Source organism: Pan troglodytes, chromosome 4, assembly GCF_028858775.2.
Source record: "Pan troglodytes isolate AG18354 chromosome 4, NHGRI_mPanTro3-v2.0_pri, whole genome shotgun sequence".
Taxonomy (NCBI): domain Eukaryota; kingdom Metazoa; phylum Chordata; class Mammalia; order Primates; family Hominidae; genus Pan; species Pan troglodytes.
Genome location: NC_072402.2, coordinates 30501240 through 30520750, shown reverse-complemented (window position 1 = coordinate 30520750; position 19511 = coordinate 30501240). Strand labels below are relative to the sequence as shown.

At 31.0% G+C, this 19511-nt stretch overlaps 1 long non-coding RNA gene across 1 annotated transcript; it reads right to left on the bottom strand.

Moving 5' to 3' along the window:
- Window positions 1-1192: 1192 nt before the first annotated feature.
- LOC129144134 (uncharacterized) lies at window positions 1193-15019 on the bottom strand. The gene is made up of 4 exons (XR_010157068.1): window positions 14890-15019; window positions 11299-11425; window positions 1773-1868; window positions 1193-1670 (listed from the first exon to the last, which is right to left on the bottom strand). It is a non-coding gene; the product is annotated as an uncharacterized LOC129144134 (long non-coding RNA).
- Between the last annotated feature and the right edge of the window lie 4492 nt (window positions 15020-19511).

Sequence of the window (19511 nt, the reverse complement as noted above, 5' to 3'; positions counted from 1 at the left end):
TGATGCTAAAGAGAAGAAAACAATTTACATTCTTATAAAGATGTCGTTAAGAACAAAGTTATGATTAACTCTATTAATAATGCATTACCTTATTTCTTTCTATCATGTTATTGAATGCATACTGATAAGAATCCCATAAAAATATATTTTATAGAAATATACATAATTTTCTATGTTTGGCCCTTCAATAACATACTATAACCATGACTTAAAATTTTGCATATGATCTATGTATGGCTCTTACCTACTGCTTCTTGTAAATAAATTGGGTCGGTAATGACCTCAGGAATGTGGTTATTGCTTTCAATGGAAATACAGATTTATTGAATTATCATTTCAGTCTTAAACTTACCTGGATTTTTATAAAGAATTTTCTAGAGTTGTTACCTACTTCCTCTCTTTTTCCACTAAGATATTTCATAGCAAACTCTCAGAATTCACATGTGAAATCCTAAAAGCCAAAATCTCTGTAATACCAAGGCTTTCGGGAAACTGTACAGTGCAAATAAAAATAAGTAGAATATTAAAATTTGTATTCAAATTAATATAAATATGTTTCTGGGAGAATGAATAATCATTTATGCAATGCATTTAACTCATTTTATATGATAGCAGTCTGACTTTTGGAATATAGAAGTCAGTTAACAGATTTTTCTTGTCCTAGTTCAGAACTTTTGTGCACCTGTGCTTCTTCCATAAAACAAAGAAAAACTTGTTGTGACTAGTCATAATTTCAGCCATGGAGTTCCACACGTTCTTTGGTTTATATGATAGCAGTATATAGCATAGAGCAGTGGATTAGAGCACATACTCATGAAAGGTGCAAACAATGTTGATCTTAATCTCTGCACCACTTACTACCTTTGGCTTTAGGCAAGTGAATTGATCTGTCTACTCCTCAATTTCGTCAGTTATAAAATGGAAATAATTAGAAAATATTCACCTTGGATTTGTGAGACTATTCACCATGGAATTATTATGAGACCTAAATGAGATATTGAATTTAAGATAGGCCTGGGACAAGGAAGTAAAATGTATAGATAAAGCAATAAAATGAGAGTTTTATCTGAAGCATCATGATAAAACAAACTAAAATTCCAAAGTGAAAAAAAGTTACACATAAATAGTGACTGTTTTCACAACTTTTCAGTCTTTCATTCGTATCCAGAACAGCAAGGAGTCATAAGCTTGTGAAAAGTGAGACATTTTTACAATGTATTTTAAGGGCAAAGTTGTGATTTAAGTTCTACTTCTTTAACCCTAGGGGTACAAGTTGGGAAGTATCTAACCCTCTACTCAAGCCTTGTTGGTACACTGAGATAATTTGATATAGATTCCTTGTATCTAGGGGAATGCAGTGACCTGGGTCTGACTTCCATCTCAAGGAATGCGGAGGGCAAGAGAGATATTCTGTCAAGTTGCCTGGAAGGAAAAGCTAAGATAAGGTGGAAGGAAAAGTTAAGATAGGGTGTTGCTGTATCTAGAAAGTAGCTATACTCGGAACTGTAGGAAAATGAGATGAGACTGAATATTTACCAAGGACCTAGTGTGGACCACACATGAGATAAAGCTATTTTCATGCTGGTTCAAGGTTTGACTTGTAAAACTTACTTTAAGGGGCCAACGAACTCTAAAGTGGAGTGTTTTGTGTGAAGTGGAGGTGTCAGAATCTGGAACAGAGAAGAAAGTATGTATTAGTCTGTTCTCTCATTGCTATAAAGAACTACCTGAGATTGGGTAGTTTATAAAGAAAATAGGTTTAAATGACTCACAGTTCTACAGGCTGTACAGGAAGCATGTCTGGAGAGGCCTCAGGAAACTTACAATCATGCCGGAAGGTGAAGGGAAAGCAGGCATCTCTTACATGGCTGGGGAAGGAGGAAGAGAGTGAATGGGGAGGTGCCACACACTTTTAAACAATGAAATCTTGTGAGAACTCACTATCAAGAGAACAGCAAGGAGGAAATCTGCCCCCATGATTCAATTACCTCCAAACAGGACCATTCTTCAACACTGTGGATTACAATTCAACATGAGATTTGGGTGGGGACACAAATCTAAACCATATCAGAGTAGCATGACCAAGACCACAGGATTTTCACCTGGAGGGTCCTAGTAGAAGGCATCTACATGAGAAAGTCAGTGCATCTGCAAACCACCATGCAAATGCATCCCATGAATAAGATTATGTTCTTCCTCTTGTCATCACTCATCTTGGGCCATCCCAGAAAGCTTCAGCAACTTACATTGTCAACTCAAGAAGGGAGAAATGCTAAGTGGGAAACAGAATGGTAAAGGAAAATGCCTCTTCATAGCAAGCAGCCAGATTGCAGTATGCTCCAGCTTGGGACAGAGATTTTACCAAAGAAACAAGTGTGTGTGTTTATATATATATATATATAGAGAGAGAGAGAGAGAGAGAGAGAAAGAGAGAGAGAGTTGCATTTTGAGAAACTGATTTTTGAATTGAAGTTGCAATTCTGAAATTAATCATAGTTCTGCCTAATACCTAAATGTGAACTAAGGAAACTGATGTATTATTTTCAAGTTTTTATCAAGGTAGGGGAGCCTCCACCACTCCACACATTTTAAAATGACAGAAGGAAATAAAAGTAAAGTTGCATTTTGGCACATCATTTTTGTTAGACTTGTTCAAGTACCTTACAAGTTATTTGGTTCAGAGAGCTAGGGTCTTTATTTATGAATTAGTTTTGAATGCAAGTTTTATGTTTGAAAACTCAGGGAGTTGGGTTTATATCTAAAATCTTCATTAAGGACCTAAGAAATACAAATTAATAAAAGCCTATATTCTTTGGCTCAAAAAATCATAAACTATTCTCATTAATATTTTATTGCAAATTTAGACAAGTTTATCATTCTATCCTGTGTTCCTAAACACAGGATTAGAATATTATTTGCTTTTTAAATTAAGGTATATTTTTTCTCCATTTGAATATATTGCACCCAATGTAATCTCCATATTTCCAATCACCAACAACCTTCAATAGTTTACTCTGAAATGCTATACATTAGTTAACCAAAGGCAATCATGAGTGTTATATCACCTTGTGTAATATCAATGTTGGGCTTTCTGGCTTCTAACAAAGCCCAGCCATTAAAATCAATAACCACGTTAACTTAAATTCAGGACACTTTAAAGTTTTGCATATGTTTTTCTAGAAAATCTAGCTCAGTACATTATACTTTTGTTTTTCTAAGGACAATTTTCCCATAATGGGATAACATTTCCAAAAGTGAGATTTGCAGCATAATGATATTAATGATAGATATAAATTCATATTACAAATATTTATCATATCCAATACAAGTTCTTCATAATTATCTCAACTCATAAAATTATCTTTTTGATATTTTGAGCAACAAATTACATGACAAAATAGATACTAAGGAGGATCACTCTATTATTCAACATGAACCTGAAATTTTGTTCGACTTAATTTTAATATTCGATAGTCATAACAATTGAACACTTTTTTTGGCTGATCAAAAATCTTGGATCTATGCCAAGTTCTTCTTTATTCTTAACAATCTAAGGAATTAAATTTTGGCCTTTTTTGTAAGAACTGGCTCACTATTTTAGCCATCTGAGGTGTTTATGTATATGATATGTGCTCTTAAGCATAAGGACATAGTTTTTCCATGTCCTTTTACACTGCTTGATTCAGAAATTCTCTATTCCTTTACTTAAAAAAAAGACTTCATTTTCAGAGTAGTTGTAGGTTTGTAGAAAAATTGAGCAGAAAACACATAGAATTCCCATCTGCCACCCAATAGTTTCCCCTATTAGTATCTTGCATTAGTGCAATACATTTGTTCCGACTGATGAGTCAATGCTGGTGCATTTTATTAACTAAAGTTGATAGTTTACATTAGAGTTCACTTCTTGTATTGTACATTCTATAGATTTTAACAAATATATAATAACATGTATCCACTACTACAATACCATACAAAATACTTTTATTGCCCTAAAACTACCCTGAGTTCCACTTACTCATCCCTGTTTCTCCCTGAACCCCTGGCAATGACTAATTCACTACTGTCCCTATAGTTTTGACTTTTCCAAACTATCACACAGTTGAAATCATACAATTTGTAGCCTTTTCAAATTGATTTATTTCACTTAGTAATATGCAATTAGGGTATCTCCACATTTTTTATGGCCTAGGAGCTCATTTTTTTCATCATTAAATATCAGTTCATTGTAGGAACGTACCACAGTTTGTGTATCCATTTTCCTAGGTTTAAATTGTTTTCCTTTCTCTAGATTCCTTTGGTGGAAGCTTATATTATTAATACTTTATCTTTCTCCTTTGTCTAGGCATATCCCTGAAAGTACTGCTTTTACCGTGTCCACAATATTGCTAAGTTGCATTTTCATATTCATTAACTTCAAAATATTTTTTAAAATTTCCTGGAGGCACTTTTTCCCATCCATATATTATTTACAAGTATGTTGTATAATCTTCAAATATTTGAGAATTTTCTTTCTTTCTTTTATTTATCTCTAGTTAAATTTCATTGTGTTTAAAAATATACTTTGTAAGATTCCTATTCTTTTAATTTATTAAGGTGCATTTTATAACCCAGAATTTGGTATATTTCAGTGAATGTTTCATGTAATCTGGAAGAAAGTGTGTATTATTCCATTTTTTAATAAAATATTATGTAAAAGTTAATTAGATAAACTTTGTTGATACTTCTTTTTAGGCCAACTCTATCTCTATGGATTTTTAAAATGTGGTGCATGCACACCAAGGAATACTATGCAACCATAAAAAGAATGAGATCATGTCCTTTGCAGCAACATGGACAGTGCCAGAGGCCATTATCCTAAGGAAACTAATGCAGGAACAGGAAACTTATTTCCACATGCTCTCACTTATAAATGTCAGCTAAACATTGAGTACAGATGGATACATGTGGAGAGTGGAGGGCAGGAGGAGAGAAGAGGATCAGTAAGCAACCTATCACGTACTATGCTTATTACCTGGGTGATGAAACTATCTGTATACCAAACTCGCATGACACGCAATTTACCTATATAACAAACCTGCACTTGTACCCTTGAATCTAAAATAAAAAATAAAAAAAACAATTACTGAAAGTGAGGTGTTGAAGTTTGTAGCTGTGATACTGGTTTGTATGTTTCTCTTTGCAATTCTGGCCATTTCCAAATATATGTTGATGCTTTGTTCTAGAAATGTAGCTATCTGAGAATTGATCCTGTTATCATTATGTGATGTGGTGTACTGGCCTTTACTCCCTGATCATTTTCTTTGTTCTAATGTGTACTTGGTGTTGGTTTAAAATAGCCACCTCAGATTTCTGATTAGGGTTATCATGGTATATTTTTCTTCATAATTTTTCTGTTTTTACAAAAGCATTATTCACATACAAGCCACCATCCCTTTATTTTTAACCAGAATCTTTATATTTAAAGATGGTTTATTGTAGTCAACCTAAAGTGAAGTATTTTGTTTTTCTTTAACTCTCAAATTCTCTTTAGTTTGGTTTATTTGACCATCCACACCTAAGGCAGTTATTGATTTAGTTGTGATATCTTACATGTCCATAACTACTTTCTGTTTACCACACTTACTATTTATTTCCTCTCTTTTGTGTTCTGTGGTTTTAATTGAGCATTATATAAATCCGTTTTATTCCCTCTCTTATGTAAGTTTAATTTATGTTTTTATTTGTTCTAATTGTTGCTCTGGAGATTGAAAGATACATTTTGAACTAATCCACATACACCATCAAATCACACTATAATGTTTCCTTTGTAATGTAGGGACATTATAGCAGGTTATTTCCAATTCCTCCCTCCCACCCCTGTTGGCATTGTTGTCATTAATATCATTTACTCACATCTATAATCACCTAATAGATTGTTAAATGTTTCAACGTAAATTTTCTCATGGAAAATTGTCAATATTATGTATTTTATATATATTTAATGAATACATATATTATATAATTATATATCTATATTATTTATTTACATTTAATAAATATATTTAAATATATTAATATATTTATGTATTTAAATATATATAATAAAGAAAAATAAATACATATTAACTATATAAATTTATATATTTAAATATATATTTATATTTTAAAAATATATATATTTAAAATATAAATATATATTTAAATATATAAATTTTAAAAATGTATTAAATATATATTTAAATATATATTTATATTTTAAAAATGTATTAATTTATATATAATTATACATTTATATATTTATTTATATATTTATATATAAATATATATATTTTTAAAATATAAATATATATAGATTAAAAAATAAAAATATATATTTAATTGACTTTGTTCTTGAAGCCCTGCTGGGAAAACAAAAGCCTCCTCAGGCAATGTGTTCTTAGAGCAAAGTTCAAAGAAAAATTATCCAATAGCTGCAGTTTTTCCTCACTGTCAATTTTCACGAAATTGCTGCAAAGATGGTACCTAGAAGTCTATCTATGTACCTAGAAGTCTTCTGAAACATGATTTCAGAAGGTTTGCAGCCATGTGACATATGAGTTTTATGATTTCTTAGAGTCAATACACTTTTTCCTGTGGGAATACATTTGACATCTGTAATAGTATAATGGAAGCTAGTGTGAAAGTTTATTAGATTAAAACACCTATGAATTCTGCTTCTACACAAAATGAGGTAAATCGTTATTAACTTAACGAATGCTCTACCCGACTGCCTTCATGTTATTTGTCTACTAGTATATTATCTATTCTAAAGAATGGTCTAATTCTACAATAAATGGAATGAATCAGGGAGAGCATATGTGTACTGTTCAAATCATTCAGCTCTGCTAGTGATTTTATTCATTTTTAAATCTATTAATTTAGCTTGTCTGACTATTGTATTCACATGTAACTTATATATAAGTTTTATATTAACATATAATACAATATAAAGGCACTCTGGTTTTTAAAAAACTATACCAAAAAGAGTTACATTAATAATGAAAGCTAATATTTTCTAAATTCTAGCAGTGTTCTCAGAACTATCCTTCCTTAACAAATATTCTATTTAATCCCCTCAACAAATCTATATTGGGGATTTCATTATAATCTTCACTTACAGTTTTGGAAAACGAGGTTCACATAGGTTAGGTAAACTTCCCAAGAGTTCAAGAGTTCACATGAAGGAGATAAGCTTCAACCCAAGCAGTAGTTTAAATCCAGAGCTGAGATTCTTAACAACAAAACAACTTTTTACTTTCCCATAAAAAGAAACTAGTGATTTTCTTTCATAAAATAAACTTTTTCTTCCTCTTTAGATGGAAAGAGAGAGACAGAAGATGCAGTGATATGTTTTTAAGTTAAAGTTCGCATTTAGCCAGTTAAATTGAATCCTGGATAACATATAAAATTCTTTTTTTTAAATTTGAATAATAACCTCTAGTCATTAACTGCCTGATTTTCTCTTTATTCATGTTAATAAATACTCTAGCACATAGTGTTTTGAAACAGAAATAATAATCAAATATTTCAATTTAAAAATATGATATTTTTAATTCTTTTCGATTCTCTGAAAAATGTATACGTACTCCAATTATTGTTAATTCCCTAACAGTAGTATATAGATTTTTAAATGAAATGCTTATAAAAATATATCTGGACTAAAAATATAAATATATATTTCAAATAAAATTACAGAAGTGTTTAATCATGGTAGTTTTTCTTAGAAAAACATCTCAATTATATTTCTGCAGAATATTTGTTTGAACATGTATCAATAGTAAATTTGAACAATATTATCTTTAAAAGGAAAGCAATTAACATTTAAATGAATGAGAAAATATTTTCTGACTTTTATACACAAAGTATTCTTCCAAATTGTTTGCATTATAATAGTTGAATTATTACTTGGATAAGATATTTGGTGAAATAATTTAAAATATGCCTCAAATTAAATATCACCCCCTTAGAATATATTTGGGAAAGAAAGTCTGATTCATAAAAAGTTAGAGAACAAAGCTTTCATATAATTTCCTTTCTTCTTTCATACAGGTTTAAAAAATATCTATTCCTTCTATAAACTTTTCTAGGGAATTTGGCAACAAAGGTAGTGGATAGAACACAAACAAGTATAGCTCTACCTATTCAGGTGACATCTCATTTGTTCATGCTAATTAAAAACCTTCCAGTGAAACAAATCCGGGCCATGTACACAGAGTTCCTAGTCAACTTTTCCATTCAAGTTATCATGTCATTGGGCCGACAGACATATTTCAAAACAGCGTAGGAAAGCCAATCTGACTTCCTAGGTTAATGAAAGCTCTCCTTCAGTTAAAATGGAAATGAACCGTTGTGATAGTAGTGAGGCTGTGCCTCTTTGATATAAGGGAGAATAATTGACTGAGGGTCTTGACTGCTGCACTCTAAAATCCATTGCTGTATTTCTCTTTCCACACGCTGCTACTATTTGATGACTGAGTTTGGTTAGGATACTAAGGTATGCCCCTTCCTGGGAGATGTGGGATTCCTCTGTCAGAATTAATTGAACTTGCTGAACTGTCCTTAGAAATGCACTGCAGCTTAAAACACTTCCACCTAACTATCCTTCTTCCTGTCTTGCTTTTTGTGTTTTCTCTTTCTTTCACGAAGGATCAGATTGCCATCGTGGTTTTCATGGGTCTCCCAGACCTTCTGTTCCCTCTTAGTTTTCTCTCAGTGATGTTTCTCAGACGATCTAGACTAACATAGACAAAAAGTGTGTATACACACACACATACTTAGGTTGTTTTCAGCTTTCGTTGATAAAGAACAAAGCTACTAAAACATTTTTAAGGAGGCATGTCTGTGTGTGTGTGTGTGTGTGTGTCTGTGCACGTGTGCACATAAATTCTCAATTCTCTTGGCAAATATCTGGGAGTGAAATTACTGGGTCATTTGTCAAGTTTATATCTTACTTGTTAAGAATCTACCAACTTATGTTCCAAAGTGTCTATATGATTTTACATTCCCTCCGCCAATGCTTGAGGGTTTCAATTTATCTACTTCCTCACCAAAAACTATATATATATATATATATATGTAAAATATATATATAATTATATATGTATATATAATGTTTTATACAATAAATTAAAAGTAGATTCTATTATGCATATATTTTATTTTATAAGATATATATTTATGTATATATTTTATTTTATAAGATATATATTTATGTATATATTTTATTTTATAATATAAATATTGTTAAATATATTGTTATAAAATAAGTTGAAAAGTAAGTTTTATTTTAGATGTATATGTAAAATATAATTTATTTTTAACTACATGAAACTAAAAATACTTCAGTTTTTCTGCTTACTTTCTGCCAGTTATTCTTGTATCTTTTCTCTCTTTTATTTAGTTATTTTTTGTATAACAGTTGATTGAGGTAAATTTTCATTCCATAAGATACACCATTGTGAATGTTTGTAATTAAATATTTGGTAAATTTATAGAGTTGTAAGCTATCACATAATCCTGTTATAAAACATTTCTGTCACCAAAAGAGTTTCTTTGTACATGTTACCAATCAATGCTTCCTTCAATTTCCCAGTCCCTGGTAACAACTGGGATCATCTGTGTTCTGATCACCTCCACTACTAATTTGGTTGGTGAAGGAGGGGTCCCTCACCCCAAATAGTATAAAATAGCTGAACACACACCACCTGATACCGCACAGATGAGACAGACTGCAGGTTATTAGTTACATATACTCACAGCCTAGAGAAGGGGGACACTGGGCCATGCAGAGATGCACTGTGGAGCACAGTAAATCAGTAGGGGCTCTGGGAGGCAGGCTTTCTAGTAACAGGTGGGTAAGATGTTCCCTGATTCCCATTGAAGGTGTGACTAATTTGTTTGACTAACTTTTTGGCTGTAAGGGAAGTGAAACTGTTAGGTTGAGGACCAGGTGGAGTGTAGTTGGTCTGGCTGATACAGGAATTAGCTGTATAGGGACCCTTTCCCTTTGAATGGGGACATATCTAGCAAGAGCAGGAGACTTACCATTAGGCCTCTGAGGACTTAGGAGCATCAAGGACATGAAGGCAGAACTTGAAATTTTATCCCATACAAGACAATTTATATCTGGCTTCTTCTACTTAGCCTGACATTTTTGAGGTTAATGTGTACCACAATATATGTACCAAATAGCACATATACCATAACAGTAGCAGTCTGTTCCTTTTTATTGCTGAATAGTATTCCATTTTATATATTTAACATAGTTTATCTATTTACCTGTGGAAGAATCTTGTGGTTGTTTTCCACTTTTGTTAATGAAGAGCAAAGCTACTAAAACATTTTAAGGAGAGGTGTGTGTGTGTGTGTGTGTGTGCGCACACATTTTCAATTCTCTGGGCAAATATCTGGGAGTGAAATTACTGAGTCATCTGTCAAATGTATTTTTTTAAATTTTACTTTACATTCTGGGATATATGTGCAGAAGGTGCAGGTTTATTACATAGGTATACATGTGTCATGGTGGTTTGCTGCACCTATCAACCCATCATCTAAGTTTTAAGCCTACTGAATTATGTTCCAAAGTGGCTACATGATTTTACATTCCCTCCACCAATGTCTGAGGGTTCCAATTTCTCTACTTCCCCACCAAAAACTTGATACTGTCAATTTTTTATTACAGCCATCCTAATAGATGTGTACCTATATTATATTGTAGTTTTAATTTGAACTTTTCTAATGCAATAAAGTAATAAAAATATATAATAAGTAAACAAATGGGATAAAATGGTGCTCTAATTAAAGGTATATAAGCCATCCTTTAACAAGAAAAAAATAAAGCTTTTCAAAGCCCTGGGTGGATATGGGAGCAAGGAATTCTATTGGAAATATTTATTTAATTTGTGAATCCAAGTTTTATAGAACAACTTGAACAATTGGGAAAGTTTTAAAGTGTAGTGGCTTAGGGGTAGTAGAATCTTAATATCTGAAAACAAGGAATCCCTTAACAGATTGTTTGGCTCTGTTGTGAAAATTGTTCACATATTCAAATATTGTCATTCTTGTTAATGAGTTTTTAGCTTTAGAATCATCCTAATTACAAAACATTTAGGACTTAATTATGGTTATAAAACAAAATGTAAATGCTATGAACATTGTCAATGGATGAATTTTCCATAAAGCATTTGAAACTATTTGATTTGGACTCTTCTAAAAATAAGGCCAAAATCAAATAAAAAATAAAGTGAGGTTGGTATATAATGGAAATATGGGTCTACTTACTGTTTTCAAAAATTTAATACTGAAATTTTCTTTCACCGCAACAATAAAATTTTATATTTCACACTACTGCTTGTTCTTTGGCAGGAAACAACTTTTCCTTATTCTCTGGTCTGCAGGCTATTTCTCCCTGATGAGAAGGGGAAGGAGAAAGAGAACTAAAATATCTTGAGGGATTTCCAACTTTACACAGACATTGCATTAGAGTTTCTAAATATCTTATCTCTTTAATCCTCACAATAAACCTGCTAGGAAGAGATTTATCTCTTTATTGTAGAACAGAACAGTTTTTAGTTTACCAGTTATGAGACTAAGCTAGACTCTCCCTAAGAAAATTTGCAATAAGAGAGCCATCCTCCTCTTTTAAGTATCAGAAAAAAAATTAGTATAACTTTAATAAAAGATATTTTTACGTAGATGACAAACCTTACTTTCTCTTAGTTACCTTCATTATTCAAAGAATTAATGTACAATCTCTAAGGGATCAATAGTTTATTGAATAAAAGTGGTATATTTTATTAACCATATAAAATACGGACCATTCAATAAAGCATTCATATTATCCAGTTTTCATCTTTCTTTTCCAAACCGTACTATTAAAATCAGCAAAAATGTACACAAACAAACTCATTTATATAAGAGTATATATCTTTCTCTTCATGAATTAAAATTTTAACAGGCAAACTTCATTTGATATGACTTGGTTGTTCTTAAATTTAGGTTTATTTTGTGATATTATTGTAGCCAAAAGACTTATGTCCTAAACCAGGGGTTGTCAAGCTTTGGCTCAGGAGCCAAATCAAGCTTTTAGTTTTTTGTTTTGTTTTGTTTTGCTTTTTTTAATGAAGCTTTGTTGAAATAAAGCATGCTCATATATTTACATATTGTCTATGGCTCTTTTCATGCCACCACATCAGGGTTAACCCTTTGTAACAGAAAGTATTTGGCCACAATTCCCAAAATATTTACTGTTTGTTTGTTTGTTCTTTTAAATAAAATATTTGTCAACTCTTGCTCTAAGATATTCTTTCCCTTAAGTTTTCTAAACAGGATTTTGAGTTCAACTCTTCCATGAAAATATCCATGATTTAATACCCCCACAACTATGTGTTCTATAATGTTAATGGCTTAAGTCTTTATCCACATATATTATTGCATTTGATATCTTTCTCTGAACATACGTTTAGTTAATACAGGCACATATGTCCTGCCAATCCAACTGGATAAGGATATTTACTTGTAAGGATGAAATTTATATATGCTACTCTTGTTGAATTCTTCCTTAATGAACAAGCATTAATGGCAGTAGATACACTAGGTACTCAGTAACATTTTTAATGTTTTTCCAAACCATGGCTTTAGGGACTTTGTACTCCTCTATCAACATACTAAATTATGTCAGTAAAACAAAATTACTTATGATAGTCTAACAAAGCTAAGGTGTACTCTGTATTTCAGGATTCAGTGAAAATAATTAAATCACCAGTACTTTTGTTTGTATGCATAGACTTATAAAACAATCTAGATAAGAAATAACAACAACAACAACAACAAACTCTGTCAATATTAAGGCTTGAGACTTGCAGACAGACAACTGTGATAGGCAATATATTATCCATGAAGTTCATGATAAGGAACAAAACAAAAAAATAGAGTCACTACTCATTTATTCATTTATCCTAGTAGAAATGAGCATTCACTAAAAAATTCTGCCCCTGCTGAATAACAATCTCTTGTTTCAAGTGATTTAGTGGACTTCTTTATCATAAATGTATCTCCTTATCTGTTTACTTAACTTTAGCTGAATTACAAGGATTTAAGTAGCTGTGAAACGTGTATTGAACAAATCAGGTAGTTGCTTTTCATAAACCATTGCAGTTCTACCATACTCTGACCATATAATAAGACCCAGTGAAAATTTAAACAAGAAAAAAATGAGGAAAACTAAGAAATAATTAGTAGCTTATATCTAGGCTACACATTTAATGTGAGTATAAAAATGTGTAATCGCATCCACTAATATACATTTGGCATATTGTGTATTAATCAAGTACAAACTTAATTGAATTTTAATAAATACTAAATCAGGTTATATTTAATGACTCAAGAAAAAGTCTACTCAAGTTACTACTTAATATGTAATTAACCCTTGACATCTAATTAAGAATATTTCTTTCTTAAATTGTGTATCTCAAAACTTAGAAAAAATACTGATTGAACATTGTAAGATTTATTAATAATGTTTAGAATTAATATTTTAAGGAATATGTGAATGTTCTCTACAGAAAACCTACTCACTATTTCAAAAAATATGAAAATGCTTTTAAAATGCATTATTTATTACTGTTTTGTATTCACAGAAAATTTTAAAAAGGAGAAAAATCTCTAAGATAAACCCTTTTATCCAAACACAATCCTTGCAGTTTATCAATAATAATTATTAAACAATTACATACACATTCCTCATTTAAATCAAATATTATTAGCACTGAATATAATGAAAGATTAAATATGAACACTGCTTTTTACACTCAATTCAGAAAAAAATCTTAATAATTAGCTTTGATTGTCAGAAAAATCCATCTTAGATCCTAATATTTCAGATAACTAAAACATATTACTATGTGTATTTCTCTAGTAGTCCAGATTATTTTAAATGATTGCTGTTACTTAGCATCTCAATCCTGTCTGGTTTTTCTGAGTGGTTTCACATTGCCACATTGTTTAAGTCGGTTGTGTATTTAATAAAAAGTTTGATACTTTATTTCTACTCTTCTTTTATAAAAGTAATGGGCTCCAAAAATCAATTATATTTTAACATTAGTCGTAAACATTATTATCAGGCATAGCTTTTTATGTATGCATTAAGTGCTTGTAATTATTGTTTTACCATTCATATTTTCAAATTGCCTCTCTCTTTTCCTTTCACTGATTAAAATTCAAGGATTTATTCTTGATCAAGATAAAAGTAATATGACTGCCTTGTGTTCTATTACGCCTTGGGGAGGATAAGTGAAGGGCACTCGGTGTCAAATAACGACTCCTCCATTGTGTATTGTGTATTGTGCATTTATTGTATCTTCAAAAGATAAACATACACAGCATTTCACCTAATTTAACTTTGTTAGATGGTTATTTCATCTCTTTTTTTTTCTACTTATCCTCTGTGACATTTACTGTCATAAGGAAAGTTAAAAATTAAAAACAAAAGTTACCTATGTCTCAAAAATATGAAGCATGAACTGTTGGTGTTCTAGCATCAGGCACTTCATTGATATGATCGCAAGAATAAAAGAAAATGTATATTTGATACTTAAGATTTAAGATGGATCACACTCCCCCATACTTAATAATCTTTCCTGGTATTATTGAAAAACTTATGTTAGTAATTAAATAGTTAAAAATTTAATCAAGTTTAAGTAACTATGGTTTAAAGATACTTTAATATAAAGATATGTTAACTAGGTATAAAGTTGTTAGCTAGGCAAATGTAAAGGAGAGAGAGAGATTTTAAAAAATATTTCTTTTGTTGCAACTGTAAAAGGTAACTTCCGTCCCAAGGGTTGGGACAAACAGGTAAGAAGTTATACTTACTAAAATTCAAAAGCTGGGATAAGTGTCCCTGTAGAATTCAAGCTCAGATATCTGAGAGTGTGTGATTCAACTACAGATATGAAGGATCTGCTCTTGCCAAGGTAAAGAGATGGTACTCCCGTGACACTCAAAGGAACTGCAAACAGAAAGGATACAAACAGGAAGACTAAAGGAAGTACATATGAAAAATTAGTGTCTTCCTCTAGGCTTGCAAGCTACTGCTAGTGCCCTTTCTTGGTAAGGCCTAACAAGGAGCCACTTTCAAGGGAGAAATGTGATTTATAAAGACATACCTATGAATCACAAAGTAGAATATGGGAGGAAAGGTTTAAAGTTGACAGTAATAGATTAAAAAGTAGTCAGTCCACCTCTTTGGCTGTTCAGCATTCATATGCACATTTCAACACATATTTAAATGTTTGAAATAATCTTCAACTTGTATCAAATTTGCTAATAAAGCACAATTTTTCCCTTTGAACTAGTTGAACATAATCACAGAATGAAACAGTTACACAATACTCCATTATCTATGAATAATTTGTGGGTATGTATTTTTTAGAAACAAAGATATTTTCTAACTTAATCACCAGAATAAGAATATTAACATTGACACATTATTGCCATCTAATCCTCAGCCTTCATTCAACTTTCAACAATTGTCTTAATAATTTACTTTATCGTAAAACTATCCAGTTCAAAATAAATCTGTTTGCTTTTAGTTGTCATGTGTCTCATTTTCTTTGAAATTACTTTGACTTTCCTATTCTGTATAATTTCTAAAACTATGGAACAAGTGTTTTTGTAGAATATTTCCAGGTTTGGGAAACAATTTGAGTATGCACTTAGCTTTTTCTTTTTTTTTTTTTTTTTTTTTTTAGATTTTCTAATGGTTAGACTCTGACTCTAATGGTTTGGCAATAATATAACAAAAATGCTGCTATGTTCTTCTCATTGCATGCTAACCATGATGTAGAATTTCAGTGCATATGAACACTGGTAATATTTAATTTGATCTCTCAGAAAAATAGCTGTATCTGTCACTTCTTCCATGTAAAGTTACTCTATTTTCCTTTATAATTAATAAATACTTGTGGGAAGATACCTTGAAACTATGTATTAGGTTGGTGCAAAAGTAATCACGGCTTTTGTACTAAAACCGATTAATTTTGCACCAGCCTAATACATTTCCAATTTTCATTAAATCTTTGTTTTTCTATTTATTGATATAAGTATGGACTCATGGGTTTCTATTTTATTCAATAACATGTAAGCAATTGTAATCATTTTGTTTTAGTCTGTTTCTGCTGCTTGTAGCAAAATGCCTATAACCGCGTAACTTAAGAAGAAATACGTTTATCTCTTAGAGTTATATAGACTGGGAAGCCTAAGGTTGAGGTGGTACATCTGGTGAGAGTCTTCTTGCTGGTGGGGACTCTCTGGGGCATCCTGGGGTGATAGAGGCTATCATAGAGTGAGGGGGCTGAGCATACTGAGGTGATATCTCAGTTTTCTCAATTCTTACAAAGCCACCAGTTCCTCTCTCATGATAATTTACTAATCCATTAATCCGTAATTGAATTAATCTATTCATGAGGGCAGAGCCCTCCTAATTCTATCACCTCTTAAAGGTCCCACATCTCAATACTGCCACATTGGGAATTCTGTCAATGTGAGTTACAGGGGACAGATATTCAAATCATAGCACATCGTTTAATTTTGAAGTTAAAATGACCCAAAGTTAATACGAGCATCTGTTTCCTTTTAACACATATACATCATTCTTTGAGTGCATCTGTATTTTCTGATGCATCAAGATGTTCCAGGTGCATCGTGTACTTTTCATGTTCATCAGAGAAAAGTCTTAAAATATCAATTTGAAGTGCTAAAAATAAAACTCATGGTACCACAGGTTCCCAATTCCTTTAATAGGCTGAAGGAAATACCCAACCTGAAATATCAAGAAGAAAAGAGAGGAAATATCAGGGAAAGCAGAGCTGAATATCCATGGATCATAGAATAATATCAAATTGCTTAATATACCTGTAACCATCACCCCAGAAAAAGCAAATATAGATAGCAAGAAAACATTCTGAGAAGAAATAAAATATTTTATGATATAGAGAGAAAAACAACAAACAACAACTCCAATCTTACTCAATTCCCCAACTCCATTTAAGATACTAAGATAACCTTTATACCAACTCCAAACAAGATCAGTATGAGAAAAAAAAAGAACCAGTAAAAACCCTCAGTAAACACATATGCAAAAAGTCTTAAACACAAATAGAAAGTTGCATAGACAGATAAACTTATAGATATAAATATCACTGAATATCTATCTATCTAATCTTTCTAAAGATATAAAGACATTATACCATGACTTACGAAGATTTATCCAGAAATACAAAATTGATTTAACTTTAGTTATTAAATACTGTAATTCTGCATAATAGCAGATTATAGGGGAACAATTACATGATGATATTGATCATATTTATAAGAAAAACATTTGATAATAATCAGTAAGTTTTCATAATGAAATATTATAGCAAAAAGTCATCTAATTAAAATTACCCATAATTGAAACTTACATTAACAATTGTATTTAAATGTGAAATATGGGCAGCTTTTCTTTTTAATGAGAAAAATATAAAAATAAATTATCATGATCCCCACTTTTTTGCAACCTTGTAATGAATTGCTAGACAATGAAGTAAAAGGAAGTACCTGTAAGATTTGAAAAGGAAGAAAACCATAGTTATTATATTTCTCGGGAAAAATAAAAGAAAAATAGCATTATTTTCAGGCAATAAGATTGTATGTATAGAAAATCCAAAATAACTTAGAGATGAATTTAGAAAATTACAAGCCTGGATCCAAAAATACATATATAGAATCACTTGTATTTCATATACAAACAACAATCAGGAAAGTATTTTTTTTAAAAGAGGATAAAAGTAGCATTAATGTATATATAGTACTAAAAATAAATAGCAGGAAAACTTTATTGAGGAGTATAAGAGCTAAATAAATGAGAAAATATACATTTTGATGATTTGTTAGACTCAATATTGTTAACTTATCAATTCTTTTCAAGCTATACTAAGGATCAAATGTATTCCATCTAACATTCTACATGCATGTGTGAAAACTACCTGTTCTACATACTGACAATACTCATAAAATCTTAGAATAGTGTACTCTTGGCACAAGGCTAGACAAATATACAAATTTTCGGACTAAAGAGTCCAGAGACAGATTTATGGTTATATGGACAGTTGATTTACAACAAAATTGACATGGTTAAATAAAAGTGGAAGACAATCTTTTCAGTCGTACTAGGAAATTGATTATCTATATAGAAAAAAATAATTGAAACTTTTTCTCATAAAACACTCAGTTATAATTGAATTATAACTAATAGGCAAAATAATAAAAAATACAAAAAAACTTCATGGAATGAGAGGATATATATATTTATCTTTTGTGTGTATATGTGTATGTATATATATAAAACCATATATATATATTTAACCTTACAAATAACTTATTGTATATTTTGAGAATACACAATATTTTAAGAATATACAATAAATTATAGGTGACCATGTTCACTCTACCATGCTACAGAAAATCAGAACTCATTCCTCCTATTTAATTGTAATGTTGTATCTCCTAACCAAACTCTCCTCATTCTGTTTTCTAACTCCCCTTCCCTGCCTCTTATACTCACAATTCTTATCACTACTTTTCTGAGCTCAAATTTTATCAAGTCAATTTTTAATGACACATTGCCACCTTTTCCATATATCTTAATCATGTATGTATATATATACATACATATACACATAAAACCTCATATATATAAAACACCTTATATATATATACATATATATATATAACCTTATATATAAATATAAGGTTCATAGTTGCATATTTAAGTGACAGAATTTTAAGCCAAACAAGTGATTGATGTAAAAGTCAGGACACTTGCTTCTGGCAGGGGTAGGTGGTTTGTGACCAGGAAGGAGCAATAGTAGGTGTGAGTATTGACATTCTAGTTTTTGATCTGCATGTTTGCTTATAGTTATTCAAGCCATACATATACATTATCTTACTGTTTTGTGAATGTGTTATATTTCATAATAAAAGGTGAAATATACAGATTTTAATTTGGGGCAGCTAATTTCTTTTCCAACCCATAAGGATTTGAGAAAGTGGGCTTTAATTACTATTTATTTAATACATTGAAGGTGGTTTTAAGTGACTTTATTCACATGCTTTTGTTTTCTTGACGATATACTCAATTCATGTCACTTTAAGAGCAGTATGTCTACTTAAGAGACATGGGAGAGGTGATGATTTGTCATTAAAAACTGACTTGATAAAATTTGAGGTCAGAAAAGTAAAGAGTAGAATTGTGGGTATAAAAGTCTGGGAAGGAGAGGTAGAAAACAGAGGCTGGGGAGAGGTTGGTTAATAGATACATTACAGTTAGATGGGGGAATGAGTTCTGGTTTTCTGCAGCACTGTAGGGGGAATATGATCACATACAATTTATTGTCTATTCTCAAAAAGCTGGAAGAGAGAATTTTGAATGTTCACATGACAAAGAAATGATC